The sequence below is a fragment of the Micropterus dolomieu genome, linkage group LG10 (genome assembly GCF_021292245.1).
Source record: "Micropterus dolomieu isolate WLL.071019.BEF.003 ecotype Adirondacks linkage group LG10, ASM2129224v1, whole genome shotgun sequence".
NCBI classification, from domain to species: Eukaryota; Metazoa; Chordata; class Actinopteri; order Centrarchiformes; family Centrarchidae; genus Micropterus; species Micropterus dolomieu.
Window position 1 is genome coordinate 2315016 of NC_060159.1, and position 14239 is coordinate 2329254.

Below are 14239 nucleotides of genomic sequence, written 5' to 3' on the forward strand. Positions count from 1 at the left end.
CTTTCTTTCCTTCTGTGACCAGAAAGAAAAATGGCAGTGTTATGGAGGTTTACTTTAAAACATATGTTAAGTATCATTGGTACATGTAAGTGATTGCCATTTCGAATGTATTTGGAAAACAGTTACTAAAGATTGACCTGGGACTGTGGTGAAGACTACCTAAATCAATTTAAGAGTATGCTGAGCAATTATTGATTATTTTCACCTTAAGCCAGAGTGAAGTAATGGCTGTGCAATGCACCACTGCCCTCACAAATTCAGCAAAATGAGACATTTTATTTGTGAATGTGACTGTGAATGTGTTATTTGTGAATTATGGTAAAATTAAGATGAATGTTTATTGCATATTTTCATTGTGCAGGTGTATTATTTGTTTAAATGTACGACTCTGTTTAAAATTTTAAAATGGCATTCATTTTGATGAAGGGCCTATGATGACTTGTTTAGTCATCAATTGTGGACTTATATAGCTCAGACCTGAGACTTAGTGATCACTTGAAAAACAATGGGCCTGGTACTTTTGTTATCTGAATAAATCAGTAGGCAAAACTTCAATATCTTCTCCAATGAAGACTGTATTAGAAAAACAATGAAACTTAAATAAATATGTGGCAGTCGATATTGACTACCAGCTATATACAGCATGCTACCCAGCTGTATTCTAACATTAACTTAGCTTTCCTTATTAGCTAGGCTCCTTGCATGCTTGCTAATAACTTTTTTTAAGCTGGGTCTCCGACATTGACAGCGTCGTGTTGAACAGATTTGTGCAGCTGTGTTCATGAGGGAGAGGGAGAGAGAGCGAGAGAGAGGGACAGTGAGCGAGAGAGAGAGAGGGACGAGCGAGAGGATGTGCTGCGCGAATGCGCTACAGTACTCAGCAATCAAATACGATTTTAATAAAAGAAATTGAACGTATGGGAAACACAGAGTGTTTTAGAGAATTTGTGGTATTAACCAGTTTGACTTTTCTATGTTCTCTCTTTGGATGGAATTCATATGTGGTCCAGACCTAAGTTCCGAGTTGTATACCAACAATTTCCTCACAAGGCAGTTTGACTGAACTAGCGTTCTTCTGAATAAATTTGGAGTTTAAATAATTCATGTTAGATAATTCAACAAAAATAAAAATACAAACTGAAATACATTCCATGCAGAATTAATATTCTGTTCACCATATCATTATTATCGGGGCTGCCAGTTTACCTCAGTGTATTTATGCAGGTTGCTGTCAGGGGTCCAACCTGTGTTGGTGCACCAGACAGTGTAACATCACCTACTGTACAGTACAATATTATGTCGTGCCCTTTCATCCGCCTCCCATTTAAATTGTCCTCTTTATTTCTCTCACAGTACAGTGCTGTTCTGATGATATGTTGGTTACAGCTGTATTACTATATTTTGTAATTGTTTCAGGATCCCTAATATGACTACTGCTAATCTTGTTCTGTTTTTGTCTGTTGACAGACAGCAGGACTGTTTGGTAACATTTTTGCAAATGAAATGTGTTCACAAACAGCAGAAGAGATCCTTACATGAACATTTGTTTTTTGTTTTTTTTGTTTTTTAGGGTTGTAGGTAGTTTTTTTGATTATGCTAATCACCAAGTCTCACAAATGAACACCTCTTCCATTAACATAATAGCTACAACATTTAAGATCATCTTCAGCTCAATCAATCAATTCGCCAAGACCTTTGTCCCAAGCTATTCCCCACTGTTTGTCATCATGCCTCTTTTCCACTTGTCGATACGAGCACCATGGTATCGAACATACTGAGCGTGTAGCTCCGTGTGGCGCCAGGATGTGTTCATGTGTGTTGTACTATACGCTGTTGATGGCAAAGGAGGAATGGGCAGTTCTTTCATTGCTGCTGGTTGTTTCTAAGACACTGTGTTTGCTGAAGGTATTGAGTTTGCGTAAGTGAGAACATGCATGAGGAGGGGGGGCTGCGCAGCGAGTGCACAAGCAGTGATTAACACTGTGTTAGAGACTGCACCTGGCTCTGATTGGTTGTTTTGACCAGGGAGTGGTAGATTCTTGCAAATATCATTAGGAGCATTTTTTCCCCCAGATTATCTGCTTCATGTACTGTCAGGATGTAGGGACAGTTTCAGCAAATATGACAAAAAGTTCTTTTAAAAAGAATTCCCTCCTGTTGCTAAGTAAGTCACATGATACAATCACATTACGTTAATTAAACAGTGACGCTGCAAAACGTTGCTGTTCAGTTTACGCAACAAGACTACTAAAAGATCATTGTTGGGTTAAAATAAGTACATTACGTAAGTCATGTGACGCAAGTTACGTACGCAACGTTATGTAACTTAAAACTTAACGTTGACTTCTGGCAGACTATACTGCTCACAACAGTTACTACGATAGGGTGACCAGATGTCCCCGTTTTCCGGGGACAGTCCCCAGTTTTGGTGGCCTGTCCCCTTCTGGAGCTGTCCCCGGAAATGTCCCCGTTTTTAACTGTGTGTTAATCATACTACATAGACAGTATAAGGTGTTAACAGGCCTGAAATCAGATTTTACATGGCCAGAAAGACTGGACAGCAGAGCAGGCAGGTGCCGTGCCGAAAACTGATTGTCCGTTGAAAAGCGATTGCCGTCCGCAGGAGCGCACACAGCAAGTTAAAGCTTAGTCTCTTTACGACTACAGCTGCTTTTATCTGGATCAAACAGGCATAATGTGCAAATAAACTTTATGTCTGTGGTAATATCAATATGTCTTTGTGATACTTTAACATTTCTTTTAAACAGAAATATCCCAATTGTTTTTGCAGTTTATAGCGTAACCAGGCCTGACATTTACGTGATTATAGGCAATAATAGAAGCCTGTTGTTGCCTGTCTAATACACTTGTTTATATTTGGAAAACGGAATGTAGCCTATAATCAACATGACTTACTGCTGAGTTATATATAAAATAAACATGATCTCTTTTGCAATTATCCTTATGACTCTACATTACTTAACTTGCTGTGTACTGACAAATCCAGTCCATTTTAAATGCTGAAATACATAAACATAAAATGCAGTATTCTACTTGACAGAAAGTGATTGCAGCCTCTGCTTATTGACTGGAAAGTTATTTCTGCCCTAAAATTACTTGATTATATTCATGAGGGTTATATTTGACAGATTTTAACTCACCTAGTACTTTTTACCTCTTAAAATACCTTTAAATGGCCAAAACAACACACAAAATACCCTTTTTTTTGTAAGGACAGGCTGACAGAAAATGGCAACTGGGCGTGTCATAAGTGCAAAAAAAATTGAGCTTGCTTGGGACCGGACTTAAGTACTGTAGCGCTGTCCTGTCTCCATCCATTTGACTGCTAGGAATTACGTAGAAAAGTTATTCATCGTCCATCAAGAAAATGGGTAGAATCCTCAGCAGGTTTCAGTCAGTCCTGAAGCTTTCCAGCAGTAAGGCAGCAGCCTTGGGAGAAACCAGCTATCATTATAACATCAATCGCCACTCGCCTCCCTCAAACACCTTCCTCACCACCACTTGTTTCAGCAGCAGTACATCAGCACTGACTGAGGTGGAATATGGGAGCAGGTAGTCATCCTTTAACACCGGCTCCAGCCTGTGTGTATATATTAATGAGACGCCACTGGCTAGCTCCAAACTTTTCGGCTCGTCTCTGTCATTTAAACACTCCACGTGCACTTTTGACTCCTGATTCAGTTCAGTTTGCCCTTCAGGGAAACAAAAGGGGTTATATAAGATTTATAGGGATCGGCCACATGTAGCCCTTTTATCTTCTGATTGGGATAATTACCGGTCAGAGGAGGAGCAGTGAGAACTGCTAAGTGGATCATTGCTTTGAAGCAGCTCTGCCTAAATGAGAAATGGAAAGCATTTGTAACTTACTAAATTCTACCTCTTCTAATACTGAGCTTCTGTTTCAATCTGTTTTGTCTGGTTTACATAATATGCGTTTTGCATTTTTTGCTGAATCTGTTTGGCCTATTTAACAATAAAATTGTATCTTCAAATCATACTTTAAGAAATAGTTTAAAGGGGAAATACGCTAGCTGTATGCCCTGCTTCCAGTCTTCACGTTAAGCTAGGAGAAACATGTCCTGACTCTATCTCTGTACTTTACATACAGACATTCTTATCTCACTCTTGGAAAGAAAGCAAATAAGTGAAGGCCTATCTCCCAAAATGCCAAACTACTTCTTAAATAATAATATATTAACATATGTACAGCTAGCCGACATCTTGTATCATGTACATTGAGCATGCTAATGTTAGCCTTAAGATTCTAAGTGTTAGATTGAAGTTAGTTTTATTGTGCAAATTGGAAATTGACTTTACTCAACCACTGTATTTGAGTACAACTTTGTTTGGTTTCAATTTTATATTTCTTAAACTCAACCAACTGCTGTCCCCATGAAATCAAATTCAATCGATATTTGCAACAAGTCCCTCTCTAGCTTTGTGTTTTTACAAGAAACACATAAATATCTGGAAGCAAATAGCACTGCGGTTTCCGTTTCATGGGAACTTTAAAACCTGTTTCTGCCATATTTATCATATCTGCTATATATCTTGCAATGTGGAGCACGCCTTCATACAGTTCAGTCCATTTTCCCTTCGTACTCCATATATGCATGTTATTTGTGATATCTAACACTCAGGCACCTTTCTGTACATATTTTCTTCTTCATAGTAATGTGTAATGTGCCACACTGTACTGTTTTTCATTGCTTATAACATCGTTACTGGGAACCTTCACATTTTCTTTTGAATGAATCAAGTTATATCCTTTTTATTTACCTTTTTTTCTTGGCTACATTTCAGATGGAAATATTTTACCTTACTACATTTACAGGATCTAAAACATATAATCAGGTAATAAACTGATTGCATGTGAATACACAGTGTTGATTAAACTACCAAATTTTATATGAAATAGTTCAAATTTGTTCAACAGTCTATTACTACTAATTTTATTATACATTACAATTTTTCCTATATTGTAACATATTATTGTTCTTCAGTATCTTGTTTTCTTACATTACATCTCACCCTGCATTTATACTGTATGTCCTGATTTTACAAATTTTACTGAGAACTTCTTTACGAGTGCTGACCACCATTTGGCATAAACCCTTTTTTAACAGATATCTAAGATGTGCCCTTAAGCTTCTTTCACAATAATGTGGATTGATGACACTGAAACTCTCCACAGAAAGCAAATACTAGCACTACCAGTGAATCATCTTTAATAAAATGTAGAGGTTGCAGTTGTATTGTTGTAATTTAGCCCTTGACTATGTTTACATTGGCATTAATATGCTGGTGGCATACTTTTACTCAGAGAAGGGTCACTGTTGCATGGCCACTTCCCAGAGCGACTGAATTAGCATGAGGAACTATGCCACATGTTAACTTGTGTGACTTTGGGTTTTGCGTGGCTGTCAGAACCACAGAAGCAAGACTTTGTTTGTTTTTCTGTAATGTAGATTGGGGTGGGGGGCTACAGAGAGGAAGGAGATGTTGTTAGAAAATAACATAACTTAGCTGACATAATAACATCATAACACCTTAAGAGATTTACATTTTATAGATGTTGTACAGAGAACTGCAAGTCATGACTTTTATCTGTCTTGGAATCTTGGTTATTACACTGAACCCAGAAGACTTTCCCACCTCCTATTCCCAAGTCTTTTCATCTGCTATCTCGTCACATATGCTCGAGGCTCATTGGAATTAACAGCTTTACATGTTTATTGTATTTGCATACATCTGATAGCAACAGATTGCAGAGTGAAGAAATGAACACACTTCAGAGACAGAAACCTCAATAGTCTTTTGAAAAACACATTTCAACTAGAAAGAAGAAACGAGAAAAGAATCCAAAAGAGAGAAAAGTTTAATAAGCAAACAAGCACAAACAAAAGATTAACATATAATTAACATAGATACAGGTAACTGGGAAACCAATATATGAGAGAGGAGGAGAAAGTCTATTTTTATATAGGCAATAAATGATTAATGAAGTAAATACGAACATAGTGACATAAAATTAGTCAAAAATCCATTCTGAAAACCTAAATGAAGTACATAAACCTAGAAAAGGGAGACAGGAGAAACTTTTTGATTGCTAATAAAGTTGCAAAGGAGAACTATAAAACCTTTGCAGCCCTATTTTTGTGTTTGATAGAAGGTGGGGATTGAAACTGCACATTTATGATTATGTGAAATCTGTCTGCGTTGCTTCTAAGCCAAGAAAGACTGTTCATCTTCCAGGGTCTGCAGCTGGGTCACACACTCCCCCCGAAAGAGCCAACATGTTTTATTACTTCCCTATAGTAAATCCATATGGATTCACACCTTTCAATCCATTACATGTCGCTGTCACCAAACATATCCAGTGTGAAATAGTGTCCATAACCTTCCATGATTCGTGCATAAATCCCTTCACTATGCCAATAAGCAAGAGGAACAGTAATGGACTTATTGAAGGTTGTTATGGGATGAGAAGGAAGAGACAGTTTGAGACACCAGTGCAGTGAGGAAAAATATTGTGCTGAGAAATATACTTTATGAAATTAATTTCTTAACATCACATCACTTTGTTTAATCCAGCATGGATTACTACTTAATTAAATGTTGAGTCCCGTGTAACCACATCATGATTTTTCTACTCATACGAAGGAGACAAAAAATACCTTGAACTAGAAAGGACCTGCCCGCATGCAGCAACGCCAAGACTCCCTGATGCAATAGAATGTGCTCCAAATGAACCTGTAAACTGAATATAAGACCTGTTCTTACGTTTACCTGCCTGCATTCTATGATTATCTACCTGTCAAAGACATTTCTGAGTGCTTCCACGTTTCAGCTACAGATGCACATCAGCACTGTGTGAAAAATTCATTTGAATGAGGCCACAGTGATGGCACATTGGGGCTCTCGGTAAGCAGGACTCCAGGTATAACACGTATGGTCATCTGGTAATGAAAACCCAGCTCAAATTTTCACCACCATCGATCAACACACTGCATTGGCCTTTCCAGATGTACAGTATTTTCAACTGCTGCAAAGTCTTTTGTTGTCTGATAAGCCTTAAAAATCCTGCTTCTATTGCTTAAACCAGCCTTCCTGGATCGTATTTTGTTGTCTTGTCATTACTCAAATCGACATGCCCACACAAAATAAAAGGCACACCAACCTCTTTTCTGCAGTTTTCAAGAAGCTAAATATTCTGTGACCAATGAGATTGCTCATTCGAGTTATGTCAGGGACTAAGGAAAAAACTGGGAACTAAAAACTCTGTTGTTTAAATGGATGTTGCAAAGGTAGGAAGGGAGACTGAAAATGCCTCAACGTCTGTCTCCAAAGTAGGAATGATCTGCTGAGTGTGCTTATCAGTTTCTTATCTGCTTCAGTACATAACAGCACTGAATGAATTTGCGGAGTTTATGTTCACTTCCTAAATGTACTCCCTTGTTCCTCTGGTTGCAACGCAGGTAAGGTTCCTAAAGCCGCGTTTCGACCAAAAGTACCCCGGATCTCTTTTCAAGAACTAAAAGGTTCCTTCAGCCCACTGTTGTGTGCGTTTCCACCGCGGTCTAAAGACTTGCATAAATTAGGCAAATTAACCAGCTGACATAGGCTGTAGGCCTGTACACAGCACAAAGCGATGCACAGACATCATTATTTAGTAACCACTATTCATGAGCAAAATTTATAAATGAAAATCAGATTTCATTGGACTATACTGAAAAACTATGCTTGACCATTAAAAACAGCTTTTTGTGTGGGAGTATAATGGAGAGACACACGCTAACATTTGTTACAAATTTAATAGCAAACTGGATAAAACCATCAACTTAAAAATAACTCCAGCACAGAGAAAGCATCACAAAAATAAAATTGCGACAGTTTGGAAGGTTATTAAAACATTTCACATCACATTTGTGTCACCTGAGCATCGGAGGAGCTTTAGTACCTGATGTAAACAGCTGTTGTTTTGGAGAGGAGGAGACCGACTTCAGCTCTGTGTAAAAACTTCCTGACTGATGAAAACTTAAAACAAAAAGTCCAGACCCACGCTGGTGCACGCTGGCTGCTATTTCCAAGCTATACATTTACGTAATGCTGACGTACGATCTCAGGCAGACATCGGCAAGACTTGTGTGCTATCTGACTGTTGATTGTGATTTATTGGTTTTCAAACAATGGTGGACAAGAGAGGAGCAGTCGTTGAAAAACAGCTTCATTTAAAGCCAGTAGTCTCTACTCGTCCATTCAGAAATTCACTGCACGGTAAGCCCTGCCCCCCAAAGTATCGGTACTTTCGGAAAGTACTACCCCCGAGCAGAGACTTTTTGGGTGGTTAAATAAAGACCCTAGAACTAAATTTAGACCCTGGTCCCTTCAGCGGAAACGCAGTGAGTTCCTCCAAAGGTTCCTTGTTCCAGGGTATAGTTCCTTTGGTCGAAACGCGACTTAAGTTCCTTCAAAAGTTCCTGGGTTTTTGGTTAAGTTCCTGCCGTGCAAAATGGTGACCACTGGCTTGGTCCTGCTACATTTTAGTTACTTTTGCTATACAAACTTTTAATTCTAGCACGAGTTAACTATGACAGTGGTGGCAGATTTACCACTCCAAAGTGTGAAACAATGGGTCCTGGATTTTAAACACAGAGGTAGACAAAAGCAGGCTTTTGACTCAATTTTAAAAGTGTTTCATGTGTCCAAAAAAGTTAGCTGCAATAGTAAGCTAGTTAGCCAGGCATATGTGTGGCTTAGTTTAAAGCAGAAACACACACACAGATTAATTCCTTCCTTAAACATGATGAATTGTCAATTGTTGGCCTTGGCTAACAGGTAATATGTGTCATCTGTCAAAGTGATATCATGGAATGGCGTATAAATAGAACGCCATTTTTAAGGGCATTTTGGCATGTCATTTCAACGCATTTTAAGGTTTTTGCGTGTCATTTCACCCTGTTCAGTCTCTATAGACCTAAGCAACACAAAGGAGCTTAACCCTATCTGCGTAACCGGTCAGCATGCATATTTAATTAATTAAGGTTAAGCTTAAGGTTAGCAATTAAAGTACGGGAGGGATGGGGTTGGGGGTTAGGGATAGCTAGCTAGCTACTTAAACTTAAACTTAAACTAACGTAGCTAACCCTATGTAGCTAACATAGCTACATAGGGTTAGGGTGATTTGAAAGAACGCGATTAGCTAATTTTGAAGACGGCAATTAAATGTACGTTAATTATCCAGCGCATCTTACCTGTTTTAAACAGTCATGCAGTTACAGATTCATTCCGTGATTCATCCTTGTGTGACAGACCTGCTCGCCAATCAGAATTGCCATGAACCTCCTGTTACGGTCCTACTCACCAATCAGAGCGGGCACAGGGCGTGTGCATTTTACAACAACAAACGAAACCAGAGCAAAATGTGTTGATGGCGTCAGTCGAACAGACACAGGCACAGTTTTTCCGGCGTCAACTCACATTGGTGTTTCAGCAGCGGAGCATTTAGCCTACACGTTAACGCAACATAAGTCAATGCAGTCTAAACGGCATGAAATGACACGTGAAATGCAAAAACTGCGTAGGAATACCAAAATGACTTAAGAAATCGGCGTGTTATTCATGCATCTTTTCATGATACCAGGCTGCATCTGTGGTCGGTGGCTACGGCAGAATGAAAATGATGTGGACTGGCCCTGGTTTTTCACACGCAACAAACCCTTTTGAAAAGAGATGCAAACAAAAAACAGCAGGCTGTAGCTTCCAGCACACTTATTTGTGATACATGATGGTCTACGGTAGGTCAGAGAGTTTGCCTCTGTCTACAATACACAGCAAGAACCTTGGTATGTTCAAGTGAGATCAGACACACTATACATAGTTTTGTCTTATTTCAAAGAAGGACCTAAGGGGAGCTGATAATGTGGAATCTAAAGACAGAAGCAATAAAAAAGTGACAGTATGATTTGTGACTAAGGGGATAAATACGAGGATGTAGACGACAGACACAGGATGAGATAAAGATTCTGATCAGCTTATGATCCAAAAGATGCTTAGAAAAGGAAACAAAAGCTTGACCAGTGTCAGGACTGACAAGACAGGGCACCACGCATGAATTTACAATAATTGGAAAAGCCCTGCTTCATACAATGTTATCAGATAATTAAATCAGTTGTGTTCACATCATCCTACATGTCGGATTCAACATGTGAAATCGAAACTGCCACTCCGACCCACAAAACGATGAGAGAAGACACAGACACTTTATTTCAAGACATATCACAACATCAGAGGATTATAAAGAAAAAAGGAGACCAAGCAGTTATTCTTCTTTTCGGGAGGTTTGCTTAATAATAGCCACCATATAACAAAGGCAATGTGAAAAACGAATTTTATGGGTTGGAGCTGTTAAAGCTGTAAAGTTATATATGCCGTTAAATTGAAATCCTGTTCCCTTGACATAATAGATAAGGCATCTGAAATTATAATAAGTCACTTTAACAGCTCATCAACTTTACAGTAGCCGCTGGTGTGCATGCTGCTCGACATTTCCGTGGCTTGAGGGATTACGTGTGACCTGTCAAAACTGCTGAAACATGAGTGACATCCAGTGACAGCTATTAAAATACATTGGCGCCTTAGCATCCCTCTCCATGCAGGTTTATGAAGATGAGGGGGAGGGGGAGCATTGCTTTTATAAAATGCTCCCTCTTTTCCCCTTGGTGGTTTTGCACAATAATTGTTTTTCCACACCCTTGGGCTAGTCATCAGTGTAGCTGCCACATCACCACATGATATTCATGATAATCCCATTAGTCTCTCTGCTGCAGAGTCTCACAGTCCAAAACTTTTGATACAGTGGATACAGTTTTTAAATGTGTTGATTGCCTCTTCGGTTTCTTGTCAGGGCTTGGTGATCTTTCTAGACTTACAGCTTTTAAAAAAAAATATATCTGATGACTTAAGGCAACAGTGGAGCGAGCTTGAATCCAAGTCGTGCACAGGCATGCTAATCACAGTACCGCTCCTCCTCCTCCTGTGGTGAAGGCATGTTTTTAAAATATATGTATGCAGGTCACGTCCATCCAACATGGCTTTCACTGGTCAAACAGAGCTGCCCGCTGTGCCTCATATATACAGTCAAGAGACTGTTTCCCTGCTGAAAATGTGTTGCCTCCACAAATATACAACTAATTGAGAGCACATTAATACTGTAGCAAAAGTGTCAGCACTGGTCACTGCTGGAGGGAAGATTTTACCTAGTAATACAAAACTCAGATGAGTTTTTCTAGACAATATTGTCTATTCATTAAATGCATTTGAAGAGATGCACTTAAAAAACACAAAAAATGTATTAACCCTGCTTTATTTGTAATGTTCTGCTAATTGAGAAAACACAGTATGCAATGTCCTTGTTTGCTAAGCATCAATCATGTTCTAAAATAACTATAATATTTCATGGCATGTTTTTTTAAGTAATAAAAGGGCTTTATGTTGCCTTATAAAAGAATTGAGTTACTTCAACTCGTTTATTAAATTTAATCCTGATGAGTGCATTCATCAGAATCGCCCTTAAACTAAACCTGTTGTTACCTTCTTCCTTTGTCCCTGTCCTGATTGTTGTTATGTCGTTTCTCGTCTTTCACATCCTGATAAATATCTCTCCCAGCATTCTTTCCTTTCATGACCTGTCACCGAGAAAGTGTGAGCTGTGAGAGTGGGCGCGTCAACTTTGTGCGTGTCCCACCCACAGAATTTACAGACATTATCATCCTCTCTCTGTCCCTACTTGTCTTTCATTGCAACTGATAATCAGTTGCTTAGAATACCACATATCCCACACTGACATCTGTCACATACAATCATTCATCGTTTTGATGTCTGGCAATACTAAGTTGTTCAGACATCCCATCAGATTGCTGTCAACTTTATTTTCACCTGCAGTTTGTCATCACAAGAATTAGAGCACACTCACAGGTATAAACGCTGCAGCTTTCCTACTTTCTCTTTGGATTCCATTCCAGGTGATGTTTGGCAAATACCAAAAATCTACTAAATTGCTGAGGTAGTGTTAAAATGTTAAAAGGGGCACTTATTTGCCAGTCACGGACTCTAAGGGGTAGGGGCCAAAATCTCCATAAAAAGCACTATTGGGATGTCTTAGCGGCTCAGTTTCTGGCCTGTAATTGTAACATCTAAAGCCATGAAAACGATCTTGCTCCAGAGGTGCTTGCAGGTCACAGAGATATGATGCCTCGCTCGGAGGACAGTGAGACCATTTTTCAGCCAGAACAAGGAGGGTCCTGTCTGCTGGTTTTTCAGTAGGTCTGTCCATCTAACACTTTGTTCAAGAGCAAGAAGCCTCAGCAACTACAGGGCAGATTGTTTTGAAATATGATATGTAGGATTTAATGCTCCCCAGAGGACAATTCTTGAAGGAGTTCGTGACCCCCCCTCTGACCTTTTCTACAGCATCACTATCAGGCTACCATTTCAGTCTAATGTCTAATGGGTAGATCAAAATCACATTACCAAGCACATTCATACTCCCCAGAGAATGAGCCCAGGAGGGTTTACCTCGGTGGGATAAACCCTCTGACTTCAGCGTCTCCATGGCTTTCCCAGCATCACCCTGAGGGCAATGATCGTAAGCTCTAAATCAGTCTTTCCATTGTCTTGGTGCGGTGTGAAACAGAAATGTGTGAACATCCTATGAAAGTCCTAAGAATTCTAAATGACAAAACAGGTCCTTTGTCAGTGCCTTCCACAGTAACCAGAGTGAAGATTGGCTAAATTTTACTTGATTAAAGTTAGGAATAGATCGTTTTCATGGTTAAAAGAAACAATTTTTTGACGTCGACTCCCCCACTGGTGGCTACAGGCTCCCCCAATCCTACTGACTGCCTGTGTCATACTCCCCAGGCTGCTGCTATCCACTTCCTGAAAATTTGCCACATAGCCAAATATTTTAGTACAGAGAAACTGTTTAGCAATAAGACCTGATTAATATAGCAAGTTTTGCAAACTAATATTAAAAAACATTTTTTATCGGTCCCTAACCTTGAAGCTTGCAGCTGGTGTTAAGCTGGCCCCGATACCATTTCTCCTCATTGATCTGTCCTGTACCAATCTTCTCACTGTCGTTTCTGTGGTTGCCATGGTCACAGAGTGAGATGAAAAACTTTCATCCACTCAGCTGACACCAGCAAACACCCACGCACCTCCAGCCGCTCTTTCTGTCCTTGCCGCTGCTGCATGGACTAGCATGGTGGCACGGCTGCCATCTATTTTACTATATTTTTTTCTTGAATATCCACACCAAGATTATCCAATACTTCAACTTAAGTATTTGATGTACTGAAAGAATGATCAACAACCTGACCAACATCGCCCTCATAGGGCACCGCGAACAGGCTGAAAAGTACAGAAGACAAGAAATGACTCTAATGTTTGTTTTTTTACTGTTTCTTTAAAAACAGCTAGTTGTGTTTAGTAATTCAAATTTATATTTTTTCTTTAAAGTTACACACAGTTTCAAATTCTGTCAGATTGAGGATTGAACAGCGGTTTGTGCTTCGGAGGATTCAAGTCTCATTTAGCTCGTAGCTTTTCAGGTGACAAATGTGATCAGTGTCCAGTTAGCCATGTTCCACTGTTTCAATCTGAAAAAGGCACCCACAACACACATACATACAAGTCCATATACTCTCCACACACTGTTTATTCACATGTTGCATGATTGAGAAGGGACAGCTCTGACTTTGGCAAAGAAATCAAGCCAGATTGGTCTATTTGGAGGTTTTCCACTTCATGTTATACCATTTTTTAACATAGTGGTCTTTGCTTATTGTACTTCATAATATTGGATCTTATCCATGTTAAAGGATGTCAATCTTTTTGATATTTGCAGAACATTTCAGTATATGATTGCAACCAAGCAATGCAAATATGACACGTTATGACTGGAAAGCAGAAAGTGAACCAAGATGCAAATGCCACTCTTACATTGATATTTGAGTTTTGTCACTTTTGTCACTTGTCTCTTTTTAGAAATAAAAACATTTTCACAATTGAATATGAATTTATGTTCATAATACATTTCTTGTATAACCATTGCATGTTTTACATTTTAGAATAAGCAGGATGACTGAATATGGGTACTTTTCTCTTTCTCTAGCTCTAAAAGTCTGAATTTTCAACATTGGCAAAGAGGGCAGTA